Raw genomic sequence first — 13394 nt, forward strand, 5'->3', positions numbered from 1 at the left:
GTAAATATAACAGCAACTCTGAATATATGACAACAGTGAAACTGAAAGTGACATATCTGCCATTTTTTTTTTTTTTTTTTACATTTGAAGCTTTAATGTAAATACAGTGGAACCTCGGTTAACGAACTTAATCCGTTCTGGAAAGCTGTTCGTTAACCGAAATGTTCGTTATCCGAAACAATTTTTTCCATAAGAAATAAAGGAAATAGATTTAATTGGTTCCCAGCCCCTGTTGACTCGCTATTTGAAAGTTACAGGCTGTATATATATATAGGTATTTGTTTTAATGAGAACAGTTATAATGCAATATAAATGGAGTTAAATAAACATAAAAACATTAACGAAAGCATTTAAACAGAAAACTTGCCGTTTTGACGGCGTGGTTGGAAACAGGTGTGGGGAGGAAGGGGTGGAATTACTGCTTTGAATCCCCTCTCCATGAGCACACGTGACATTATAAAATCGGGGAGACTTCCCTTTTCTGTAGCTTTGAGGTTGAAGAAAAAAACTTGTCCAGTGTCTGCTTCTTCTGCCTTTTTTTTGTAAAACTCTTCGGTAATACGACATCACATATCCGACAGACGCATGCCACCTTCATACTTTGAAATCATTTCCTTTTTCAATTCATTTGTTGGCCGCGTCCTTGTCATTACCTCACTGCTATTAATTGCTCTTAATCTTCTTTGGAGCCATGATTGAGGATTGTCTTATTAAAATAAAGCACAATAATCACTAAATAAGAAGGATGCGCACAGGTAAGGAACGACTGATCGTAACTGTGTCTCGAGCGCGAATGATTACCTGCTGGTCGGTCACGTGTGGTTTACGTGGCTGTTCGTTATCCGAAATTTTGTTTGCTATCTGAGACAAATTTTTAACGAAATTTTTGTTCGTTATCCGAAATTTTGTTCGCTATCCGAGACAAATTTTTAGCGAAATTTTTGTTCGTTAACCGAAAAATTCGCTATCCGAGGCGTTCGCTAACCGAGGTTCCACTGTACAAAAAATATATTGGTTAAGTAGTAGAGGCATAGGAATATTTAAAACGAATGTTTTTATTTTTGTAGCGGCTACGCGGGGTTGGCACAGCGAGTGACGCTGGACGGAGAGTCCAACGGAGGAGAAAGAGAGGGGTCAGCACGGTGCGTGACATATACCATGAGAAGACTAAAACAAGAAACTGTAACAACTCAACCGGATGTATCGATGATATCCTGTGTGCATTTATATATATATATCTTATTTGTGAAAAACTGTAAACATATGTGTGTGCTCTCCAATATTCTGATTTATTTCGGTAAAGCAAGTCACGCTGAAACACCTTCGTGACACTAATGACTAGTAGTAATCAAGATTCAAAAGGCTTCCTTTCCAACAATGCCAATAATACAGTGCACGTGATTGTCGACAACAGCTGTGTGAGGACTCAATTAACATGCCAGGATCACCTGACTGACTGACCCCTTCGCAATGAGGACTGGAGTGAGGCAAGGTTGTATGCTCTCGCCGATCATCTTCCTGATCGTCATAGACTGGATCATGAGGAGAACAACCTCTAACAGCAACACAGGCGTTCAGTGGACCTTCTCCAGGAAACTTGAGGATCTCGACTTTACGTATGACATCAGCCTGGTGTCCCACAAGCAACAACACGCACAAAGCTCACTCGGCTCGCAGAAGCAGCGATGACCATCAACATCAAGAAGACGGAGGTAATGCGGGTCAACAACAAGCAAGAAGCCCCACTCCAACTACATGGGGAATGTATTACAGAGTCTGACCGTTTCACCTACCTTGGCAGCATAGTCAGCAAAGATGGAGGTACAGATGATGTAAAAAACAAAGCCAGGCTTGCTTTCCACACCCTGCGACCTATCTGGAACTCCAAGGCTTTATCTTTACACACCAAGATCCACATCTTTAACACAAATGTAAAGTCAGTCTTTCTGTATGGATCTGAGACAGGGCGTGTGACAAATGCCATCACTAACAAGATACAGACATTCGTCAACAGATGACCTGAACATCGTGACGATGCACACGAAAATATCTAGCCAAGAAGAAGGAGGGACATGCCAAACATGAGACGGTTCAGTACTTCGCGCTCCATTGCCAGTCCCTCCTCAGCCATGTAGGTACCTGGTTCTTCTACACAAGGTTCTTCACCAGAGGCAGAAATCGCTCGATGTATTTGGCAGCGATGAAAGTGTATGTGATGCCCAAAAGCTGCAGGCGGTGTAAGGGCACCGGAGGTCTGGCCAAGTATTAGTCTGCAAGGACCACGGTCAGCTGCGCCGTCTCTTCTTCAAGCTGTTCATGAATCTGAACTTGGATTAACCAATCAACCAAGATGGAGGGCATTTGCTACGTCACCTCAGGATTACGATCCTGGAAGTTCTCACTTAGAGCAAGCTGGTAGTCTATGTTGTCCTGTGTATACTCTGGGCTCTAGAAAAAGTTATCGTGGTCGTCAATATCGTTAAACTGGCATACTGATGAAAATGCGCGAATAGCAAATGACAGGTTGTCGATGTGCATCGGCTCATCTTTGTTACTGAATGTCATCTTCACTTTCTGCCGAGCGCTGCTCATCTTCGCTTTTATCTCGTGACCCTGGTTTTTTACCTGCTGCAGCTCTGGTTTGATGCTGGTGAACTGTGGTTTGCTTTCACTTCGCACGCAACAGATACGCTTTTGTGTTTCTCAGAGTCAAAAACACCGTTCGTCACCTTCTCCACCTACGGATTGCTTCGCATTGTTCGCTTCTGGCACCCCAGGTCACGTGACAGCAGCGGTCCATTCGGTGACCGACCCCACCGGCGTTCCTGTCCATGGTGGTCAGTTAACTCTCACGTCAATGGCCAGGCTCAATGAGTTTGCCAAAGTCATTTTGTCGTCTTGCCGTGGCTGTTGCTGGACCTGCACTCGCCAGTCTTGGGGCAGCTGTGGCTGAACCTGCTTCAGGATCAGATCCCCAGTTTACATTTATAAAACCTGGACAGTATGTTGCAGTTTATGATGATGACACTTTCCACGTTGTAACTTTGTGACATAATTTATATATTTATAATTGATGAAATGTTCTCTTTTGGAAGGCGATTGGGGGTGGGGGCGAAGTATTTGTCTCTCGCCTAGGGTGCAGCATTTCCTTGCGCCGGTCCTGGCCACACCCAGACAGTTTGCGCGCATCTTGGGTTGAGAGGAAGTAAAAACTTGCGTACGCACATAATGGATGGTTGTAGCACTTGTGTAAAGAAACTGGAGAGTTGTGCCCATTTTAAATTCCGATTGCAGTTTAAAAATAGAGGACATGGGTACATACGTTTAAAAAAAAAAACTCCGTATAGGATACCGCGTTTAAACAATTTTTTAAGTTATAGACCCGACTACTTTAGGTTTGTTTGTTTTTTTTTCTGTTCTGTAAACTACCAGGCGGTAGTGAAGTTTCGCTTCATGCGCATGCGCAGACTATACCCATACGTTTAGATACGCCCGGAGGTTTCGATTCACTACACCTGCATCCTGTCGCTAGTCGACCCCCTCACACCTTCCCTCTGTCATGTGGCTGTCACCCGGCCAGCGACCACCCGACCCCCACATTGCCAGCCTCTACCCTCCCTGTGTGCGTGCTATGTTCCATCCCCACTAACTGCGATGTCGCACACTACCATACAGTATAGTAATCGAGTTTATTGGCAAATAGCATTTGACAAGGCAGGAACATCAGTGTCAATGAGAGTGACTAGCGTCTCAAATTGACTGACAATAATGAAGTTTGTGAGAAAAGCTCATAAAGTTTTTAGTCAGCAGGTTAAATGACAATATTAGTACTGTATAACTTTGTTCTATGAACTATTACGATTCAGCTAAAATATGCTAAGCATTTCTATTTTTCTGTCATTTTTACAAAACCTAATCTCCTTAAATATTAAAAGTATTAACACTTAGTAGCTAACTAGTCTTTAAAACAGTTGCTTTGTCTTCTAAAACTCAGCAGGTATTTTAACGGCTAGTGACTGATGAGGGTTGAAGTCGACCGAGTTTATGCTTCGTAAAAAGTTGGATGAATTCAAAATTTCTGCTTTAAAGAGTCTGAAGGCGACAGTTCAGTTCAGATATTTGTTTACGTGTAACTGCATGCGTGTGTGTGTTGTTATTGTGTGTGTGTGTGTGCGCGCGCGCGTGCGGTTTTGCTAAAGGAATAATATAGGAAGGGACTTTCGATAGGTGCTGCGTGTTTGTTATGTAAGTTGATAAAAATGATAACTGATGTGTTCTGCTGTTCGTCGCAGCAAACACTTTTTTTAATGAGGTTATTAACGACACTCGATGAAGACTTGTTTAGGCATTTACTTCTTCGGTTCTTCCTCTTTACATGTAGAAGTATAAATCACTTACATAGAGAACATTTCCTTGCACGTCAGTGAGCTTAGTACAAAAGTGCAGCACTTAGAACAAAAAGCGATGTGATACCTCTATCCGTTGTTCTAATCTGTCGAGGTTTTGACATCGCTGCTGACGTAACAGTCCTTACTAAAGGGGGGGGGGGGGGTCTGTGGAGCGGGGTGCTACAAGTCTGCACCTTTAACATCATTTGTCCTCATTTACTAACCACTCGCATGTAAACAACTTTATGTTCAAGTAGTGATGTAGATCCTAGTGCACTTGTCCTACTGTTTGCAGTCTATATTTCGTTACTGAATGAAGTGTAGATGTTGAGATTCGAATTGTAAACATACATTATATACTGGGAAAATAATTTACGATTACAAGTACAAGGGGCCCGGAGAGGTCGTCTGTCCCGGGGCCCGGGCTGGCTCTCGGCGGCCCTGTGCATGACTATGTAAGGTACAGTTTCAAGGACAGAGAACATAAGCATTCTATGACTGTGGATTTTCAGAAGAGACGTGTCGTGAAAATAAAAATGTGTATCGTCGTTTAATGTGAAATCAGAAAAAGACAGTGAGTACGAACATTAACATTGTGATGCAGTTCAGTGTTTGTCATGTGACCTACATTTACAGACAATGGAAAAAAAATTTAGGTAAAATTAGTTTTTTTTAGTGGAAGTGGGGAGAGATGTCAGGGACCAGCCCTGCGTACCGCCTAAACTCGACAACCATGGCGGCCATCTTTGCGCCCGTGGCGTACTACCTCTAAAGCAAGTACGCGTGCGCGCGCGGGCGCCTATGACGGGCGGGCCGTACCGCAGCGAAATTTGAGTGAGCGCCCGCGGGCGCACGCGTACTTGCTTTAGAGGAAGTACGCCACGGGCGCAAAGATGGCCGCATGGTTGTCGATTTAGGCGTGTCGATGATATTCACGGTGGATCTTCTAATAAATAGTATTTTGCAACAGATAGATATATACGACGACAAAGAAGTGAATTAAAAGTTCAGATTTCATCGTCATGTCTTTCTAGAGATGGTAGATGAATTTGCCTTCCATCTTGAAACTTCGAATCGGGACCACAACAACAGAAAGTCTACTCGTCGTTTGTTTTTACGTGATATGCTTGACTACCGCATTGTTCTTTCTTTTTAATTCTCATGGACTTTTTCCTCTTTAGTTCCCAAATAAATGCCACTAGAAGTATATTGTTTGGCGCTGCAATAGATTGCTTCTATTAATTCGTCCTCGTTGTCAAATATGTCCATCAACAAAATTATATTCTCTACTTCGCTGTCAGCTGCCATTTTAACAGGCGCCCACGGTGGGCGAAGGGTATCACAGGCTCTCACAGGCGTGAGTGAGCGCCCGCGTTACGGTACTCAGGGCTAGTCAAAGTACTGGAACTGAACACGTGCGAGGGCGAAAGGGTGTGAATGATGGACGTTTCCGGAATGTGTGTCATTTGGATGTTGTTTTTTTTTTAAAAGAAAGAGTGGTGTATTTAGAGAGGGAGAGAGGAATCAGTGATGAGAGATTGGGTCAGAGAGAGCAAAGGGTCAGAGGAGGTGTAATTGCATACTTAATTGTTGGGAGAGGTATTGTGGTTTTGGGGGTTGAAAGTGAGAAGACACTGCCGAGTCAGGGTACCGGGGAGAAGAGAAAGGGATTCGGAACATTCGTGTTTTCCACTAAAGCCCCCTCAACTTCCACACTCCCACCCCCCTCTTGCTGCATCCCTCACCCTATCTCACACTTTTACTTACACAGGTACACAGGCTGGCACACCATGAAGAAAACATTCAACAGTTTTTTCAAAATCTCTTCATTTCCTCACAGTGCACAAATAGTAGACAAGAGATATCATTAAACAATTTTATTATTTACAACAAAAACATTTTTAACAGTTTACAATGTTTAAAGAATTTGTTTTTGAACATAAAACAAGCATTCATCCAATTATTTACATAAAAATTACAGTCGATAATTTTTTACTCGCATGAAAGTTATTTTTGAAATAATTATTTATAACATAAAGTCAAACAATTTATTTACATAAAAGATACTTAGAAAAATATGACACCAAAAATCGATCCATGAGTGGTGGAATCCCTGTGGAACAGGGATGCTCAACCTACGGCCCGCGGGCCACATCCGGGACGCGGTGCCGTCCGGCCCGCGAAGCTTCTGCCCACAGTACAGAAAATCGGCATATTAGTAATAATAATAATATAAAAAAAAAAAAAACGAAAAAAGGGAAAAAGAAGTATTTATCCCTACGTGGGGGCGTCTCTCAATCTTTCGATGGATTTCATTCTTGATTTTCGTCTTGGGAGGAAACCAGTGGTTGAGAACGAGGGACGCCGCAGTCCACAGGGGATTAGTGGTCTTTTGATTGGTTAATACTTGAATCAGTCGTTAAAGAGATTGAAAATACAGACTCCGGGCTTTCTAGCAAGGTATAAGACAGTGGGGTTCTTACAGGGAAACAATACCAAAACAGCGTTTGAATTTCGTCCTTTTCCTGTGGAAATCAGGACGGATCGCCTTGGGGTACCTCGATTAAAATGTATTTTAAGACAATTTCTAACTTTTAGTTTAACATAGCAGTGTATTTTCCTGTTAGTTCAATAACCAAGGAATCCATTTTTAAAGAAAATTCAAACAGCACAAAATTGTGGCGGGTCACATTTTGCGCGCTGGTGAAGTGGGAGAGCCGAAGAAACGAAGAGTTGACTCTGAGTGCAGAAACTTCCAAGAAAAGTGGACAGATCTTTACTTTTTTATACAACATGATAGCAAGCCAAAGTGTTTGATTTGCAAAAGAGAGTGTGGCTGTTTTTAAGGAACACAACATTAAACGGCACTAGCAAACAAAGCACAAGAACAAGTATGATGGCATCCTTGGTTCGAGCCGCACAGAAAAGATTGCTAAGTTACGTCAAGAAATGGGTGGTTTTCACGTGACGTCATCAGTTTTTGCGAGCTGCTTCAGCGGCCATTTTTCTTACCCTACTAAAGCAGTGGTTACTGAAGCTTGCTGGCAACTGATCGGTTATCATGGTCGTCTGCGGCATAAAAGGATGCGGAAACAAGCCCTGCAGTAAAAGAAATGTTCCTCTAGATGTATCTTTTCATAAGATACCCAAAATTATTTTGAATCAAGGCGACGAAACAAGAAAACTTACAGAAGAACGACGTCGTCTGCTTTACCGAAAGGATATTACAACAGAAGAGAAGTGGAACAAAATACTTATCTGTTCGAAACACTTTGTTGGCGGTAAGAAACCAGACGCTTTCCAAATTGCTAAAGTATTTAACGTTGTTCTGCATGTTGTACACATTGTGATAAATATTCTCTTCATTGTAGGTTGGTGACAGTTCACGTGATTTGAGTGAACATCAAAACAAGACTTTCATTATGCATGACCACGACTAATAAACTATAGCTATAGAGAGAGAGGATAAAAAGTGTTATTTCTACTCCATTATTTTTCTTTTTAGACGTGTACTTGGTTTATTTTGTTTCAGTGCTGATTATTATTATTTTTTTGTAGTTAATATCACAAAGATGTAATTCATGGGTTGTTTTATTCTTGTGTCTAGGAAAGCCAGCATATGTGAATTTCCGGAACAGCCCTTCCTGGCTTCCCACTCTACACTTGGGACATGAGCGATCAAGTACTTGCTCAGAAGCTGAGACTTCGAAAAACAGGTATTTGAGGCTTGTTTCTCGCAAAAGAAGTAATGCATCCGTCCCTACTCTACATACTGCAAGCAAGAAGCGAAAATCAATCAGCAGTGAGACAAGCCAGGAAGAAAAATTATGTGAAAGTGATTTTGGTTGCTCAAGTGCTTTCGAAGAAAGTTTACATGGTGACATAGAAGATTCATGTTCAAATGATCAGAACACTCAAACAGATTTTGGTTGCTCAAGTGCTTTCGAAGAAAGTTTACATGGTGACATAGAAGATTCATGTTCAAATGATCAGAACACTCAAACAGATTTGACTGGACTAAATATAGATGCAATCATGCAGGACTCTGAGACCAGACTTCTTGATTCAGTTAAAAACAGACAACATTGTTCTATTTATGAAAGACAGTTGTATGTTGAAGATGAAGCTAAAGTTCCATTCTACATGGGACTTCCTTCATTGGCAGTAATGGACCTTATTTTCAGAACGGTAGAGCCATACATGTCTAATGAAACACAGTCACTGTCCAAAGAGCAATAGTTTTAGCTGTGTTTAATTAAGATCAGACTGAACTACCAATTCCAGGATATAGGGTATCAGCTGAAAGTATCCGTGTCAACTGTGCAAAGGAGTTTTCATAGAACTCTTGATGTACTTGTAGCACGGTTGTCTTTTTTGTTGCACTGGCCTTCAAGAGAAGCTCTGAAACTGTCTATGCCTATGTGCTTTAGAGAAAACTTTAAAGATAAAGTTGCTGTTATTGTTGACTGTTTTGAACTTGAAGCACAGAAACCCTCGGGCCAAACCAATCAGATCCAAGTTTATTCCAACTATAAAAAATATCATTCTGCCAAATATCTGATTGGGATCACACCACAAGGTTCAATCAGCTACATTTCAGATGCATTTGGTGGCAGGGCTTCAGACAAACACATCATTGAAAATACTTCTTTGTTGTCCAACTTGTTACCAGGAGATGTAATTATGGCCGACAGAGGTTTCAACATTGAAGATGAAGTTCTTTTTTTATCAAGCTAAATTAATAATTCCAGATTTTACCCATGGGAAAAAGCAACTTCACCCACTACAAGTTGAAAATTTCGAGAAAAATAGCCTCTGTACGAATTCATGTTGAGAGAGTTATAGGCTTTGTTCGCAGAAAGTTTGGAATTTTGCAGTCTAAAGTGCCTATTGACCTGATGGCAACAAAGCCTGGTGATGATAATCCAGTCATAGACAAAATAGTTCGGCTTTGTTGCTGCATTGTAAATTTACATAAATCCATAGTGCCTATTGAGTAGCTATAGTGCAATTTTTTAGTTTTAAATCAGCATTTATTTTCAGAATGCATGCTTGCAATCTGTATATGTTTACATTACCAGAGAAGTTATTCTCAGATATAAAATGCACAATTACCTTACTGTAGTTCCTTTTCTTTCGCACTTTATTTATAATAGCATGACGATATCCAACTGATCAGATAAGTTACTTGGTAAGTTGATGTGAAACTGTGAACAATATAGAATTTGTTCTTTGCTGGAGATGTCATGCTTTGTATGTTGTTGATCAAAATATTTGCTGTTGACAGAATATTGTTAATATGTTTTGCTTATTAACAGGCTACTCAAACATGTATAATTGAATCAAATGTTATTGTCATTTGAATGCAAATGCCGTTTGCTTCCTCAGAAGCTAATTCAGAGCAATATTGATGCCAGAGCTTCTTTGTGGATTTTAGATTACCTAACCAATAGTTCTTAGTAATCCATATCAGTGATGTTATTTAGATTGGGATTTTGATATGTTCCTTCTTACCCTGTAATGATTTTTTTATGTTATGTTCTGTCAGCAGACACAAAAATTTTCTGAAAAGAATTAATAAATATGCATTTGAATGTGCAAAAGTTCTTGTTTGATGTTAAAGAAGAAAGAAAGAAAAGGTGTGACTGGAGATTGGGGTAGCAAGCAATGAGTGAGAGGAGGTGAAACTGGACACTTAATGAAGGGGAGGAGGATTGTGTTTCTTATTGAAGGGAGAAGCCACTGCCGGGACAGTGTGTTTTAATAGGGAGAAGAGAAAAGGATTCGGAGAGAGGTGTACGCTTGTTTAAGAGTAGAGAGCCATTTGCTAGACAGTGTGTCTCACTAGTGTGTAAGAGATCGAGTACATTTTAGTTTGGAGGTTGTGTTAGTCGAAGTTTGATTGCCAAGACAGTGAGTTTTAATAGTAGATTCCGTGGATTTTTGTGATTGTGCTAGAAGAGCCATTGCCAAGACAGTGTGCTTCATAATGTGTAGAAGATTCAGTGGAGATATGTGATTGTGTTAGAAGAACCATTGCCTTAAGACAGTGAGTTTGAATAGTAATAGATACAGGATTTTGTGTGATTGTGTTAGAGGAGACATTGCCAAGACAGTGAGTTTTAATAGTGTGCAAGGAGTTCGGTGGACTTGGTAAATGTGTTTGACGAAAGGAAGAGCCATTGTTATAGTGACTGTGTTTTCATGGGGTTTTTTATTTATTTATTTTTTTTTTATTAATAAACATAGGCAGACTCGTATAGGCAAAATCGTTTTGTTTATTTGAGTGAAAGAGCACGCAATTGTCCGACTCCGCTGGTGTGCTCGAGAGACGCTAGCGGTGTCGTGACACAAGCCGATATAGAGCCGCTGAAGAAACGCGAAGCGTTAGGGAAGGAAGATGGCGGACATTGCCTCGTTGCTAACGTGTGTATCACGTGAGTGAAAACGACCCATTGGAGGCTTGACGAGAATATTTAGCAAGAAAAGACAAGAAAATGAGGCGGCGGTAAGGGCAAGCTACCGAGCTGCTCACATTTTGAACAGAGAAGTGAAGCCATTTTCCGACGGAGAATGAGTAAAAAAAGTGCTTGCTAGCAGTGGTGGAGGAACTGTGTCCTGAAAAGAAGAATGCAGTTGAAGCCGTCAGCCTTTCTCGCACGACAATTGCACGGCGAGTGGAAGATATGGGGAAACATCTCCAGTCAAAACTAAGGGACAAAGCAGCAACTGGAACTGATTGACTTGCAAAGCCAGACATCCCTACTTCACAAATTTCGAGCGATGCAGACAATTGCTTTCTACGCCGTGTTGCCTGCAAAAACTTTTCCAAATCTCCGAAAACAAGCGTTAAGGATGATCACGATGTTTACAAGTACTTATGTGTGTGAACAAACGTTTTCAGAGATGAAACGGGTGAAACCCGTCTTACGTCATCGCCTCGCGGACGAACATTCCGATTCAGTGCTCAGACTTGGTGTCTCTACGATGCAGCCGGACATTTAGAAGTTGGTTTCGGGTAAACAACTTCAAATATCCCACTAATTACTACATAATTAATGGTAAGTACAACTTGTTTCTAATGAAAATGAATAGCAGAGGGTGTGACACTCAGGGCCGCCGAGAGCCAGCCCGGGCCCCGGGACAGACGACCTCTCCGGGCCCCTTGTACTTGTAATCGTAAATTATTTTCCCAGTAAAAGAAAAGGAGAAGAAGAAAAAAAAATCCACTGACCAAGGCCGGGCCCCCTTGACAGCCGCGGGCCCGGGTACACCAGACCCCTCTTGTCCCCCCCTCTCGTCAGGCCTGGTGACACTGTAATGGGTCGTTTTCACTCACGTGATACACACGTTAGCAACGAGGCACTGTCCGCCATCTTCCTTCCCTAACGCTTCGCGTTTCTTCAGCGGCTCTATATCGGCTTGTGTCACGACACCGCTAGCGTCTCTCGAGCACACCAGCGGAGTCGGACAATTGCGTGCTCTTCACTCAAATAAACTAAACGATTTTACCTATACGAGTCTGCCTATGTTTATTGATAAAAAAAAATAAATAAATAAAAAACCCTATGAAAACACAGTCACTGTAACAATGGCTCTTCCTTTCGTCAAACACATTTACCAAGTCCACCGAACTCCTTGCACACTTTTAAAACTCACTGTCTTGGCAATGGCTCTTCTAGCACAATCACAAAAATCCACGGAATCTACTGTTAAAACTCACTGTCTTGGCAATCACACTTCGACTAACACAACCTCCAAACTAAAATGTACTCGATCTCTTACACACTAGTGAGACACACTGTCTAGCAAATGGCTCTCTACTCTTAAACAAGCGTCCACCTCTCTCCGAATCCTTTTCTCTTCTCCCTATTAAAACACACTGTCCGGCAGTGGCTTCTCCCTTCAATAAGAAACACAATCCTCCTCCTTCATTAAGTGTCCAGTTTCACCTCCTCTCACTCATTGCTTGCTACCCCAATCTCTCCCTCTCCAGTCACACCTTTCTTTTCTTTCTTCTTTAACATCAAACAAGAACTTTTGCACATTCAAATGCACATATTTATTAATTCTTTTCAGAAAATTTTGTGTTGCTGACAGAACATAACATAAAAATCATTACAGGGTAAGAAGGAACATATCAAAATCCCAATCTAAATAACATCACTGATATGGATTACTAAGAAGAACTATTGGTTAGGTAATCTAAAATCCACAAAGAAGCTCTGGCATCAATATTGCTCTGAATTAGCTTCTGAGGAAGCAAACGGCATTTGCATTCAAATGACAATAACATTGATTCAATTATACATGTTTGAGTAGCCTGTTAATAAGCAAAAATTATTAACAATATTCTGTCAACAGCAAATATTTTGATCAACATCATAACAAAGCATGACATCTCCAGCAAAGAACAAATTCTATATTGTTCACAGTTTCACATCAATTTACCAAGTAACTTATCTGATCAGTTGGATATCGTCATGCTATTATAAATAAAGTGCGAAAGAAAAAGAACTACAGTAAGGTAATTGTGCATTTTATATCTGAGAATAACTTCTATGGTAATGTAAACATATACAGATTGCAAGCATGCATTCTGAAAATAAATGCTGATTTCAACTAAAAAATTGCACTATAGCTACTCAATAGGCACTATGGATTTATGTAAATTTACAATGCAGCAACAAAGCCGAACTATTTTGTCTATTACTGGATTATCATCACCAGGCTTTGTTGCCATCAGGTCAATAGGCACTTTAGACTGCAAAATTCCAAACTTTCTGCGAACAAAGCCTATAACTCTCTCAACATGAATTCGTACAGAGGCTATTTTTCTCGAATTTTCAACTAGTAGTGGGTGAAGTTGCTTTTTCCCATGGGTAAAATCTGGAATTATTAATTTAGCTTGATAAAAAAGAACTTCATCTTCAATGTTGAAACCTCTGTCGGCCATAATTACATCTCCTGGTAACAAGTTGGACAACAAAGAAGTATTTTCAATGA

Source organism: Pomacea canaliculata, linkage group LG11 (assembly GCF_003073045.1).
Source record: "Pomacea canaliculata isolate SZHN2017 linkage group LG11, ASM307304v1, whole genome shotgun sequence".
Taxonomy (NCBI): Eukaryota; Metazoa; Mollusca; class Gastropoda; order Architaenioglossa; family Ampullariidae; genus Pomacea; species Pomacea canaliculata.